Here is a 15,430-nt window from a genome sequence, read left to right as displayed (position 1 = left end):
CAAATTTAAGACTTTTTAAAGACCTTTTAAGACCACTTCAATGAAAATTAAGACCAACATCGCACCACCACCAGATCCAATTCTAATAATGACCAACCAACTACTATATCTAGAATCTAAGAGCCACTGTGGATTAAATCTACACTTCCCCATGATCCATCCAACGTCTTCCTCCACTCTACTGATTGTTTCCTCATTGCCGCCGGCGCCAGAAACCAAAGTATTGTTTGCACATACTCCAAATTAGACGTTTATTCCTGTTACGTGATTTCATGTTGTTGGTTTTTTTTCCTCCCTCCATTTAACATTTAACAGCCCGATTGAGTATACAAAAAAATAGGCTAATGAAATTTAAAACCTTTGTGAAAAAATAAGACTTGGACAACTAACCCTAACCTTAATTTAAAACTTTTTAAGGCCTTAATTTAGGAACATAAAATTTAAGACCCTTTTAGGACTTTTAAGACCCCGCGGCTACCCTGAAATAAAATAAAAATCCCATTATGGATCAGAAAAAAATGCACCTAAGTCTAAATAAGTATTTAACTGTGCTGTTCTAACCAATATTAATTCATTGTTTTAAATCTACTTTGTGTTTGCCGACAAGGATGCCAGTTACCTTCATACAAATTCATGTCCCTATGTTCATTAATTACACAGATATTAACCATAAATCAGTTCAAACATTTACAATTTGAAAATTACAATGCCAATTCTACCAGAGTATTCCGACCTGCCCTCCACCCCAGTATTAAACTATTTGATGCTACGTGAACACAACCCATTAACCAAGCCAAAAGAGATTTCAAAGGCCAATCATCTCTTGACTCCTTACTAACAATTGTCACGGCAGATCATTAGCGCCGCAGGAGTCATTCTCAGTGGTAAATTCTCACTCTAACAATGTGGGAATGAAGTGTGATTAACCAGGGGATCCCAGAACAGTTCCTCAGCTCCTCAGTCATCTACAGTCGGGATGAGTTTCAACATCCAATTTTACATATGCAGCTGTGCCCTCCATCTCCGGCTGTATCAAAGGGCCTGCTCCTCTTCGGCTTAATACCATTGTTTCTTCCCACCGATCCCAGAGCCCTCGTGGGAGCGTCAAGTGCAAAGTGAATCACACTCAGCCAATTCGGATTCAAAGTTAATTTAGGTGATGCAATGTTTTGGTGATGTGAATTCATGAATGGACTGCAGATTATTTACTGGTGAGATTTAACCCATAGTGTGCCATAATGTGTCTACCATTCAAAGTAAGTGATAATGATAAACTAATATTACTGACAGACATAAAAGGTATAGTCTAAGTGAATATGTAGTAATTACTTCAATGGAAAATGTAACAATTGAGAACTATCTTTTGAAAAAGCATTTAATTGTATCTGTAGTTCCCAAGCATGATGATAAAGAAAATTGAAACCCAGATACTAGTTGGTAATAAAACTAATATCAAAACAAGATATTTATGTGAGCAAGTATCAATATTTCAGTATCAAAAAAGTTGTCTGAATTGTTTGTTGTTAAAATAGTCTTGATTAGAACTAACACCAAATTGTACCATACTATTAACCCTTCAAGACCTAGTACATTTAGTACATTTGTCCTCGCCTGTTTTTTTTTGTTTTTTTTCTTAATTTTGCAATTAAAACTCTAAATTTTAGCCCCTAACCAAGTGTTATACTTTTTTTTTTTTTTTTCAGTACAACCTGTTATTTCACAATCTGCACACTGTGGTTGTGTAATATGGCTGTAATAAAAGCTATAGGACCAGAAATACATATAACAAAAACCAAGATGCGTAATTTGCCATTTATTTGAGAAATAACTACAGCTTTTTCAATTGTTACGAACATAGATGCTCAAAGCAGTCGAACATTTTGACTCAATACACTCTTTGGCAAAATTTGGGCCAAAGAAAATGGATGGAGCTCATGCGTTTGGCAATAAACAAAGTTCCTATTGGACACTCGTATTCCCTATGTCAGGCATGTCCAAACTATGGCCCGGGGGCCAAATGCGGCCCTCAGACAAATTTTTCTTGGCCCTCAGGCTTCCAGGTGAATTGGCCCAAATTACTTTGCATCAATTAAAAAAAAAAAAAAAAATTACTGCAAGTTTTTTGAAAATCTACCTTGATAAAGTGAATACTTAATATTTTGTTTGTGATTTTAAGGATCTTAGCTTGAATAAAGAATGATGGCTCATTCTAAAGTGTTAAACATGCACATATTTCAATTATTCCATGTACTGAGCATCAGTCTACGGCCCTTGATCGGCCCTCTGCTTCATCTATGTTTAGATATGTGGCCCTTGATGAAAAAAGGTTTGGACACCCGTGCCCTACGTCATGCAGCATGCCCTTGACGTAGGATTATGCCAGAAATATGCTTGGAATGCTGCAAATCCCAGCTTTTCAAGGGAAAAAAAAAGTATGTTTCTATCTTTTATGGTTGGGAAGTTATGCAGTTATATAAAACATGTTCCCAGGTATCAAATGTGATACTGTCAATCTGGAAGAGTTAACTTATATTTTGTGCTAGAAATGACATACTTCTGTATAAATAAGAGCTTTTTTCTATTATCCTTGTGGTCTCCAAGACTTTTCCTTAGTATCAAAATCAGTATTATAACACTTGAAAGTACTGATGAATGCGCTGACATTTTGCAGTTTTATTAAATGTAACATTCAAGGCTACACAAGTAACAGTACCATTTCTCCATTGTGAAAGTAAAGGATTTCTTAACATATGTTAGATTTAACCGGGCGCATTTTGAAATGGAATGGCAACAACCAAATCAATATCGTTTCGCTAAATTGTTTTTAAAAAGCTTTCGAGCAAAACAACAGGCCAAACTTTATTTACTGTGGTCTGCAACGCTACAGAACAAGCCAAAAACACCATGTCCTCAAATAAACTAACTAACTGCTTTATTTGTCCAAGTCAGCATTTGTCCAAGAATATTTTACGCAAAAACAAAGCTTGTAAAATATATTTGAACCATCCCTCGGCCATATTTGTAATTCCACTGTAGTACTTGGCATGAAAGCTTCCCCCAAACATAATAATCATAATTGTTTTTACTGTAGCTATAGAAAACACACGGAGGTTCGTAGTATTGATTGGTTCCAGGCACGTTTCTGCTGAGGTGCACATCTTCTGCCCTGTACAATCAATCACTGCCTCCAGGTGCCACCCACAAGTCCACAGCACCCTTTAGACTGGCTCTGACACTCTTTGTAACCCTATAGAACTGTCAGGGAAGTTTTATACGTTGTGTTCATGCCCATCGAGAAAGTGATGAAGTAATTTCTGATGGAAGGTAGGCGCCGATCCATAGGTTGCAAAGTAAAGTTGGCATAGAAATGAACAAAATACTGATTTGTATGGCCAAAATTCGGCAAAATGTCCAAAATAAACAGGTAATTTTAACTCATGGATATTACTTTAGGGACAATGTACTCTTTTAGAAACTGATGGCATAATTTCTGATGGAAGGTAGGGGCCGATCCATGGGTTTCAGAGTGCCGCAAAGTTCACAAAAAAAAATAGTTTTATATGGTCAATATTCCTCACAATTTTGGCAGTATACAGAAAATTTAACCTCAAGATTATTACTCCATGTGGAATTCACTGTTTTGAAAGAAATGTCCATACTTATGAACCACAAATGTTGAAACTAATGGCTTAATGTTCTTTTAAATAACACAGTCACATCTTTGAGGTTGAATAATTGCAACACTTTCCGATATTGTGAAAAAAAGTATGTAACTTTACTTGAGAAGACTGAACTTTGTGCCAGTTTGTTCTCCCATGTGAACAGACCCAGCAATTACATAGATATTAATAACTAGGGGTGTAATGATATCCAAGTTTCTCGATACGATATTGTCACGGTATGAAACTCACGGTACGATATTTATTGCGATATTTTGTGTAAACCATTAATATGCTACTCTTTCCTCTTAAAATGCCTTGACAAGATTTAACCCAAAGAACTAAGACTTAAAAGTGTTTACAACTGTTATTTCTTCTTATAGTCTACACTGAAATGGAGCAAAGGATCATGGTCTATGCAGTTCCCTTAAGCAAAGAGACTTGTAATTTGATTAGGGATGTAACAATAACCCAAATATCGTGATATCGTATTGTCAGAGTTCTCACAATAATATCGTGGACCATCACAATATATCGAATTACAAGTCTCTTTGCTTAAATAAAGAGTTATGGTGCAGCAAAAGAAAAAAAAAAAAAAAGACAGAGGGAACTACACAGACCATGATCCTTTGCTCCATTTCAGTGTAGACGACATGAACAAATAACAGTTCTAAGCACTTTTAAGTCTTAGTTCTTTGGATCAATTATTGTATTAATTATTTTGGATCTTGTTAAGACATTTTAAGAGGAACAAGTAGCATATCAACACACAAAATATCGCAATAAATATCGTGCAGTGAGATGTATATTGTGAAGATATCGTACCGAGAGATTTGGATATTGTTACATCTCTAATCGTGAGCCTCCCCACCATATCGTGAGCTTTCCCACGATATCGCAATAAATATCGTACTGTGAGGTTCATACTGTGACAATATCGTATCGTGAGACTTTGATATCATTATACAACCTAAATTTGATATATTGTGATGGTCCACGATAATATTGTGAGAACTTTGATGATACAATATCACAATATTTCGGTTATTGTTACATCCTTAATATTAACTATAAACCCAGTCATAACATCTACATTTTCATTCTGCTGTAGAATTCTCACCTTGGTTCCAGCTCAGTTTTAAAATATTCATGGATTTCAGGTTTCTGTTATAGATGACATTTTGAAGATTTTCTATTCACCAGATACAACATTTTAAAATAATTTTTTGGTTTGGTTTTCATCGCAACGGTTCATATTATCCATCTTAAAACCCATGGATTCTTGAATGCTGTGATGTTATGTTTACGTATCCACGGCTTTCTGAATGATAAAAAAAAAAATGACGCTATAATAATAAACAATTTAAAACTAATACTATGTGTGTACAATGGAGAATGTTTTGAAAATACTGCATATAACAGGAAGCTAAAACCAGTGATGCTATTCCACCATATTTACTCTATACTGTAGCAGCTCCACTGTCCAAGTCTTAAGTGTTTCCTCCATTGTCCTCACCTTATTGGCTGCTCACGGCTCCACACCTCTTAACCCCTCTCCCTCAATAAATCCCCTCCAAAGCCTTGTATTGGACAACACTATCCCACTATCCCTGCTGTTTCTCCATGCACCGGCAAATCTCAGGAAACAGACCAGAATACAGAAGGAGCTGGCCGTCGGGGAGGAGAGAGGGAGAGCGCGAGGGAGGGAGGGAGGGAGGGAGGAGGTGTAGGGACTGGAGGAGGGATGCTGGGAGATTGTGTGCGCGGAGAAGAGGGAATTCTTTGGGAACGGAGCCAATCCAATTACAAGCAGTGGTGCAGGCCTGGTTCCTTTGGCAGAGCTGAATTTCAACAGTGGCTTGCCTGCTTCCTTCCCAAGCATCTGTCCCTTTTTGCTACTTGTATTTTTTTCCCACATAGCGTTTACCAAAAGGCTCGCATGATTTTTTTCATGATCTCAGTTACAATTTTTACATTATATGCATTCTTATGGTATGTAAAAATGCCATTGTTTTCTTACATCTGGCCTTTTGTGTTATAATTATCTCCATATTTCAAAAGATGAGGACAGAAATGCGTGTTGCAGTAAAACAAAGCAAACAGCAAAGCATCATGGTCAATGTAGTTCTGTTTGCCTTTTGCTCATCGCTGCAGCCAAACATAAACGGTGCGCTACGTCATTTCTCTCCATGGGGATGTTATTTTGCTTTGCCTGGAATGTTCCACAGTATGGCATTAAACTTATATGACAAGCAAGTGAGCCCAAATGAAGTTACAGGTCGGATCTGTGGAGAGGCAAGCCTGCTCACTGTAAGAATGCATGTTTTTGAGCAATAAATAGTAATAAATGCAAAGATATTGTAGATATGTTGATGAAAAACGAGGCAATACATCTCCATGGAGACATGCATTTACCAGAAAAGTTCCATAATCCAGCTTTTAAGTCTAGAAGAGCTATTGATATTATTTAGTATTGTAAAAGTCAATAACACTACCCAGAATTGTGCACTTCTTGTATGTTTTCCATTGTGGTTTTCAACTGCACATGGCAAATAAACTAACTAACTGAATGCTCCGATCCAATACTGGTATCGGATATCGGCACTGATACTGAGAAATTTGCTGGATCGAATATCTGCTTCCAAATGTCACTTCAATTGATATCCTGGTTGAACATATAAAACGTCTCATAATGTTTGAACTTTTATTTACACAAATACAATCAGTGGTTACTTGAGAGATAAATAAAAGCTACATAACAAATGTGTATCAGTACTAGAGCTGGGTAACATTAAGAAGCTGCTGATACGATACATACCTCGATACATCGGCCACAATACAATACATATCTCGATACAGTGCACTTTTGATTCGATACATGATATATTTAAAATCGATTTGATATGGTTCAGTAAAAATAATGGCTAAATCATGGCTGTGATACTAAAGGTCTCTGTTAAAAAAAAAACTTCTTGTGCAAAGTGATTATGAAACACAAACATTTTAATCATCAAAACAGTGAAAATGTTAACTGGGTTGCATAAATGAGTTTCCCTCCACGAAACAAGCAAAACTGTAGCGCTGTAACAAAATAATTTGGTAAAATATACCAAAAAATACTGTGGGAGACATAGCAATACAGCAGCCTACGATATCGATACTGTATCATCACATTTAACAATACGATATATCAATATTTCAGTACTTTTGCACACCCGTAATCAGTTCTGTTCTTGTTTTATTTTAGTTTTAAGGAAATAAATGTCCCTGCACTGGTATCGGTTGATATCGAGTATCGGCAAACACATAAAGCCGTAGTATCAGAATCAGCATCAGAACTGAAAAAGCTGAACCGGTGCATCCCTAAATCTAACCTAAGCTAACCAGATACCAATTTAAATCTCACTAAAACCTACTAATACCTCTAAACCATCTGTGCTACAAAACCATATTCCTTCTTACGTGCATAAATCCACCATATCACCCCAATAGCATCAAATCTCGTCTACGTACACAGCCTGATGCTGGTAGCTGGCACTGAGCTGTACCCTGTCAGCTTATCTACATGGAGCAGAGGAGGTGCAGGCTCATCACCGGGTCACCCAATGCACCCATTCCCTGTGACACCTAAGGGAGCCCGCGGATAACACCCCCAATGTAAACAAATGAATAATGCAAGACGGCTGCAACAATTTCTCTCCCACCAGAACCAACACGAAATCATGGTTAATTGTGATAAACATGTGCGATGAGTAGTCGGTGCAATGCTAATCGCCATTGTGCATGTTCAGGTTTGATTAATTGTGTAATAATTTGGATAGTTTTCGTATGTTTTCTTGTCTGTGTAATGCGATCTTGGTTTCAGATATGTATGTATGCAGGAGATGTCAACACGCTTCACTCCAGGCACACACAAGTGACAGAAGGGCTCCAGAAGTTCATGTCTGTGTCTACCATAGCTCACTACACTTTAAGACAACAACAACAGGACGCTGGAGCTTATTATACTTTTCTGTATTTTGTGGTTTATTATGTCAAATGTCTTCAAATTAAACAGGACTTCGAACAACGGGATGACTACTATTGTTTATCTTCCTAAAATGTATAACGAAACACCAGTATGTACTTTCTGTCAGTGTCAATTGCAAACAAACAATTACTGGAAGGGCATCAGAAGTGAAAAAGAACAGTTTTCTTATTTATGGGTTTCAGCTTGATGTTATATGGTGCCAATTTGAGGACAGTTGGCTATTCTAAGATATATTTTGTTTTGTGTGGCCCTAGCTTTACACAAATAAGTAGCCTAAGCACCAGAAAAATAAATAAAGAATACGAGAAAACATTGTTTTTGTTTACATCCGGCTTTTCTGCACGTGTGCAGTGGCTGGTAGGCAAAAAGTCAGTGGGGCCACTCGTTTGTGTTGACAGTTGCGTTGCGTCTGTCGTGCGATGACTCGTCTTATTTTGAAGTAGGTTTTGCATTTAATTGTTTTGACATGACTTCATCATCTTACTCTAAGTCACGGAATGTTCAGGATCAAAAATGTTACATTGAAAAGTTAAAACTCGCCGATAACTGTTGACGATGTTGATGTTGTACTGTTGTATGACGCCGATAAGTGTCGACGATGTTGATGTTGTACTGTTGTATGACGATTGTTGGTGTTGTACGCTGATAACTGTTGACGATGTTGATGTTGTACTGTTGTATGACGGTTGTTGATGTTGTACGCCGATAAGTGTCGACGATGTTGATGTTGTACTGTTGTATGACGATTGTTGATGTTGTATGCCGATAACTGTTGACGATGTTGATGTTGTACTGTTGTAAGATGATGTTGATGCTGTACGCTGATAACTGTTGACGATGTTGATGTTGTACTGTTGTATGACGATGTTGATGTTGTACTGTTGTATGACGGTTGTTGATGTTGTACGCCGATAAGTGTCGACGATGTTGATGTTGTACTGTTGTATGTTGATCGTTGATGTTGTGCACTGATCACTGTTGACGCTGTTGATGTTGTACTGTTGTATGATGATGTTGACGTTGTTGATACGGACACTTTTTGCCTACCAAAATGGTTGCCGCCCCGGACGTGACCTCATCGTGTTTTCTCGTATTGCAGATAAATAAACATAATGGCCCTGGTTAGGAATTGAACCCTCTGTTACTGTGTTGTGTTTCACCATATTTTATTTTAGCTTCGCTCCAGACATGACTGGCACTAATGTTTTATGACAACCAGTAGCTTAAAGGGCCCATATTATGCTGTTTTCTGATCTATGTTGTTTCCACGTGAAAATATAGCTGAGTTGTTTTTTGTTTCATTGAGTTCTACTCTCAAAATGAAAATACTCTGTTCCACCATGGAGTTTTCATACTCCATACACCTTCATTAAAATCATTTGGATAATCCCAGCCCTGGAAGTGCCAATCTCTACTGAACAAAAGTTAAAAGGTAGCTGTTAACTTGAAAACTTCATAAAATCACAAGATGGAACAGAGACTTTTGAGTTTTGCAGGATTTCTCAAACACACATCAATTAAACAAAACACAACTTCAGATATGTTTTTGATGAGGTAACAACATTAAGCTATGACTTGGCTAAAAGCTCACAAGAATCCATTTTGCGTAATATAGGACTTCTAACACAACCACTTTAGAGACCAGTGTAACATAAATGAAAGTGACAAGCTGCATAAAAGATGACTAAACCCCGATGAGGCCTGAGCTAATCAAATATTTACAGATTCTTGTAACGTCGCACGAAACATTAAATAAAAATACAACTGCATTCCCCGCATTCCCCTTGTTCCCTGTTCGTTGGGTTCATTTGCTTGCCCTGGCCAGTCGGGCATGTCACCTTCCCTCTACGTGGCTTGCCTCAGACCCGGCGAATTCTTGTGTTGTTGTGGTTACCGTGGTTACAGTCATGGTCATGTGAGGAATCCCAACCGCTGGCCGTGGCTGTTTTGCATACATGTGGAAATGAGAGTTTGCTTAAAGGGCAAGCTCCGTTGGGCTGGTCACATTGACAGTACTAGGAACGACGTCTGAGTGGAAAGAATAAAGGAATAACTTTAAATCATTTTTGGTGACTTTTCTCATTAAAGGTCTTATATTATGCAAACATTGATTACTGTGAGCTTTAAGCCATGTTAGAATGCTGTTACCTCATCAAAAATATACAAGGAGTTGTGTTTTGTTATCCGGATTCATCAGCCGGTTTCACTTCGTAGAAACCGCCTGACCTCACAGCATTAGAATTCGTTCGCTCGACAGTAGGTGTGTTTTCCTTTCTTTTTTCTTTTTTTATTTAACCAATCGCTGCTATCTGGGGGCCAACTGGTATATTAAGCTTTTCCAAATCTCACAGAAAGAAGGGCAATAATGTCTTTCTTCTTGATAAAATTCACTAAACATTCTCTTTATTCCGACTTTAAATCCTCGATCTCTGGAATCGTTGACAACACTGAATCTATGGCTCTTCGCTGATTGGCTGGTGTCCGAACTCGCACTTCCAGGGTTTTTTATTCCTGACCTCGTCGCTAGAGAGAAAAGAAATTGAGCAGAGGCACTAGGTGGCACCAGCCTGGCTAATAATGTTGTTTCCTAGTCACAAACAGACCTGGAGTTGTGTTTTGTTTCATTCTCACATGCTTAACACACAAACTCTGCAGATTTAGGCTGAGTTTTTCTCTCAAACAGAAAACACTGTCTTCCACCTTGTGATGTCATGTGATAATACAGGAAGTGCTCTAACTGTGTTTTTAAAGTCCACACACCTTCACTAGAATCATGCGGATGATTTCAGCCCTAGAATTGCTAATCTCTACTGAACTAAAAGTAAAATGTAGTTGTTTACATTAAAATATTTTGAGCTTTAGAGATGTGTACAGACTAATAAACAAAGGTTAACGTGTGTGAATGAAACAAACACAACTCCAGGTCTGTTTATTATAACATTATAACATGGCCAAAACTCTCAAGAATCTATTTTGTGTAATATAGGAGCTTTAAGTAAATTCACTACCATAATCAGTGAGTGCTTATATTAGTGCTTAGTGTTTGAGTAATCAGCCTAAATATGCTGGATTTCTCTAATAAACATGTGTTCATCTGTAATTTCATAAAAATATACAAGATATATTTCTATTCTTTGCCTCTTAACACAAGAAAGTTCAAGATTTATTCCTCCAAACAACATTCTTTTATTGCTTAGACCTCTTCATTAAAAACTCCCAAACTGATATGAAACAACTGAATCACAATTCGATTAAAATTCAACAAAGTGTGGGCAATTTTGACAGAACATTTTTGATTGTCCCTGTAACAATTATTATGATTTGGTCTTGTTTTTGTAATATTTTTGTCTGCGGATAAAAGACAAACCAGTAACCACAACCTGTAAACCCAACGTCCTGTAAATTGATATGAAAATGAATCAAAAAGTTCATCACATTCTTGTTTGAAATATTGAACCGTCCTTTATGAAACCACATTTATGTAGCTTTGTGGTCAGAATCAAAAATTTGCATATATATAAACCACTATCTTGCTGTTATCTGAACAATACATGGCCAACCTTTACTTGCTCGACTAAACTAAAGAGATAGCCGTGAAGAAAACAGAGCTTCATCGTGATCCATTTCAACCAAGCAGAAAAAGTGCTCCATTATTGAGCAGGATTAGGCAGAATGGATGCCCCCGCCACCGCCGCCTGATTGGTGTATCGATTTAATTATGAAAGAAGGAGACCAAAATAACCCAGGACCTCTTGTCATGACTTGAATTAAAGATTTTCCTGTACAAGTATAGAAAGGTTTTACCGTCTCACACATCTGAAAGTTATGTCTAGGAGATTGCTCTGTCTGGAATATTTCACGGCGCGGCATTAGGTCCATTTTGTGCCTGGAATGTCCCACTGTACGGCATTAAACCTATCTACCTCTGCGAAGACAAGTAGGTGAGTTACAGGTCAGATCTGCAGCGAGGCGATCCCGCTCGGAATAATAAAGCATGAGTTTCCAAGGCAATTTGAGCAATAAAAACACCAGCAATCGAATAGACTGAAGATGGATCACTTTAATGCCATACTGTGGAACAATCCAAGCAAAGTAACAACATAGTGCACATTTAATCTATCTGTCGTCATGGAGACAAGCAGTTGATGCCACTACAGCTCAGATCTGTGGAGAGAAAACCCTGCTCACAGTAAGAATACATGTAAAAAGTGTATTTGAATAAGAAGTTTAATGCTGTATTGTGAGACATTCCAGGCAAAACAAACGCACCTGAAGTTACGAAATGCATCTCTATAAGCAACTAAATATGAAATGAAAATAATCTTGCAATCCTCAAATCAGGGTTAAAAAGCACTGAATTCATTTCAGACAATGTAACTCTAATGTAGATATCCTTTATGTTTAAACAGGTATCAGGGCTTTGTTGCTTTATTCTCCATGCAGCTGTTGTTTTGGGGGAAGGGTTGTTTGTGTGGCTGGGTATATATAACTAGCCTGATTCATTTTACTTCGTTTCACTTCGTACAAACCGTCTGACCTCGCAGCATTAGAATTTGTTCGTTCGACAGTAGCCGGGTACTTTTTCATTTAACCAATCGCTGATATTTAGTCCCATATGCGCCAATTAATGTTACATGTATTATTTATAAGCCGGTTGGTCAAAATAAAACAAAACTAACAAGTAAAAAAGTTAGAAAATATGTCAAAGGGCTTTAATACTCTGTTTTCTAATCTATGCTATAATGTTGTAGCCTGATTCATCAGACGGTTTCACTTCGTAGAAACCATCTGACCTCGCAGCATTAGAATTCGTTTCGCTTGACAGTAGGCGGGTACTTTTTTTTATTTAACCAATCGCTGCTATTTGGTCATGACATATGTAATGCGCGGCAAACAGGGCTAACTGGTATATTAAGCTTTTCCCAAATCCCATAGGAAGAAGGGCAATAACGTCTTTCCTCTTAATAAATTCACCAAACATTATCTTTATTCCAGCTTTAAATCCTCGATCTCGGGAATCGGTGCCAACGCAGAATGTATCACTCTTCGCTGATTGGCTGGTGCCCGAACTCGCACTTCTGGGGTTTTTGCGAACCATCTATTGTATTTTGATTCCTGACCTAGTTACTGGAGAGAAATGAAATTGAGCAGAGGCACCCTGGCTAATATATAAAATCGTGAGAACTAAAATCGGTACACACATATCACGGGGTAGCTGCTTTCCTTATGAGGTTCCAATTATTTAGATTTTTTTATAGTATTAGATCAAAAACAATGATTTAAAATTAACATATGGGTTTAAAAAAATGTCCTGTACCCTATGTATTTGAACAAAATGTACTGCACCTTGCCCCAGTACATATTGTATAAGCAGTTCTTGAGGTCACTGTACTGATTAGTAAGCATTATATTGTCTGATAATCAGGACGTGCACATTAGTATGCTCGTTGTCGTTGGCTTTTTGTTACGGCCAAACTCCACAGTGGGTTCTGAGAGTAATGCAAAGCTTATTAACTTATCATTGTGATTAATTAGAATGCTCGGAATGCATAAAATAAGCGTGGAACAACTTTGGACCACTGCAAAACTGCTTAAAATGACTTGTTTGTTTTCACCCAATCAGGTAGAGCGCCTTTACGTTTAAGGATTAGGGTGAGGTTGGGCAAGTACTGACTACGGTAAGTAAACCCAGAATGTGTGTGTGCGTGTTAGCCCGTTGCAGCCACACAGCGCGCGCCACACTACAGCTGTCAATCAAAGCCCGCGCGGCCCCGTGGGAGGAGGGGCTCAGCGCTCTTGACAAATCCCTCCACCAGCTGTCTACAAGCGGAGTATGAAAGCACCATCAGTATGCACGGCCCGTCACCGCTGTGTCAAAATGCTCCGCAAGCTATTGTTCGACGCACATCACGGGCAAAACTGCCAAAAGTATTATCTTGTAACGATTACTTGAACTCTTAAGTATATTTGGAAATCTACCACACCTTTTTGCTAATAATTTTCTGTTTTATGTAGGTATTGTTCAATGCACAACATCACTGAGCAGCACTGCAAAAAATAATAACTATGAGTTAAAATTACTTAAATTCTGTAACTTCATGGCGACCAAACCAGACCAAGATACAGGTCAGATCTAGGTATTTTTGAGCTATAAAACCACCTGTCATCGAAAATATGTAAGGTAGAGCTGTATAATGTCATACTGTGGAACATTCCAGGCAGAGCAATGACCAAAAAGTTGCACAGTGCAGCTTTAAACCCAGAACCTTGACTTGAGAACATTTGAACATCTAGTAACTTGACACTTTTTCTCCTATTAAGTGGTCTTTAAAAACACATTAGACAAATTACATTTTCATTGATGATTAAGAGGTCTATATTATCACTATCTTTTTCTCGTTTTTAATCTTTAATTTTATGTCTACTACTCTGAGCATGATACTGTGATCAAGAAATTCATATTGGGGAAAATGAATTGGCCAATTTACTTTATTATTGGACAGTTGCCATTACTTTTCTAGATTTGGATATATTTTCGTGCTGTTTGAAATTCAAATTTGGTCGAAGTTGCCGTTGAAATCCACTTGCAGACTTCTTCCTTTTTTTCTTTACAAATATTCTTGTCCAAATTAGTAAATTCGCCCAAATAACCAGCAAAAAAAATTTTCCGCCTCCCCTGCTTCTAACTGTAAAGCACCATAATCAGGAAGGGCACGTTCGCATGCTAGTCATCATTAGCTTTTCTGTCAACATTCGGAAACATTCGTTAGTTTAACATTACGAAACAGACGCATTTGAACTAATACAAATATGTCTTTTTGCAGAGTAGTCGCCCGTGCATCAGATGCCAGCATTTTAGTGCCCCATAATCAGGAAGGGCACTTTAGCATGCTAGTTGTCATTAGCTTTTCCGACAGCATTCAGAAATATTCGCCAAAAACATCAAATTAGTTTAACATTATGAAACAAACATTTTAACTAATACAAATGTCTTTTTTGCAGAGTAGTCGCTCGTGCATCAGCTGGCAGCATTTTAGTGCGCCATAATCAGGAAGGGCACGTTCGCATGCTAGTCATCATTAGCTTTTCCATCAGCATTCAGAAATATTCGGCAAAAACATCAAATTAGTTTAACATTACGAAACAGACACATTTGAACTAATACAAATATGTCTTTTCTGCAGAGTAGTCGCCCGTGTATCAGCTGGCAGCATTTTAGTGCTCCATAATCAGGAAGGGCACGTTAGCATGCTAGTTGTCATTGGCTTTTCGATCAGCATTCAGAAATATTTCGCCAAAAACATCAAATTAGTTTAACATTATGAAACAAACATTTTAAGTAATACAAATATGTCTTTTTTGCAGAGTTGTCAGCTGGCAGCATTTTAAGTGGCCCATAATCAGGAAGGGCACATTAGCATGCTAGTGATCATCAGCTTTTTGCCAAATATTGTATTGTATTGTACTGGTAAATCCATAAAAAAAAGTCTAATTGGTTAAATATGATGAAACCCACACATTTTAACTACTACAAATATGTCTCTTTGCAGTGTAGTCGCCGTGCATCAGCTGGTGGAGCAGTTGCAGCAGCTGTTCTACATTAACTAGCCAAACATGTGTGATTGACAGTCTCGCTTCAGCTTTTTTTTCACACTTTTCTCTCACTTCCCCTCACCGTCAGTGCTGTCAACAAGCCATCTCGCCTAATACCTCGTTTCCTGTGGATCGGGTGTGAAATCTA

The 15,430-nt window shown here is 37.8% G+C and overlaps 1 protein-coding gene across 1 annotated transcript in view; it reads right to left on the bottom strand.

Annotated features, from left to right (window-relative positions):
- The window catches only part of LOC129412375 (plexin-A2-like), a 157,947-nt gene that overhangs the window by 115,618 nt on the left and 26,899 nt on the right, over positions 1-15,430 (bottom strand). The window lies entirely within an intron of this gene.

The sequence above is a fragment of the Boleophthalmus pectinirostris genome, unplaced genomic scaffold (assembly GCF_026225935.1).
Source record: "Boleophthalmus pectinirostris isolate CB_2022bp ecotype Guang Dong unplaced genomic scaffold, ASM2622593v1 HiC_scaffold_8, whole genome shotgun sequence".
NCBI classification, from domain to species: domain Eukaryota; kingdom Metazoa; phylum Chordata; class Actinopteri; order Gobiiformes; family Gobiidae; genus Boleophthalmus; species Boleophthalmus pectinirostris.
Note: the sequence above shows the minus strand (reverse complement) of the source record. Positions and strands in the feature narration are given on the sequence as shown.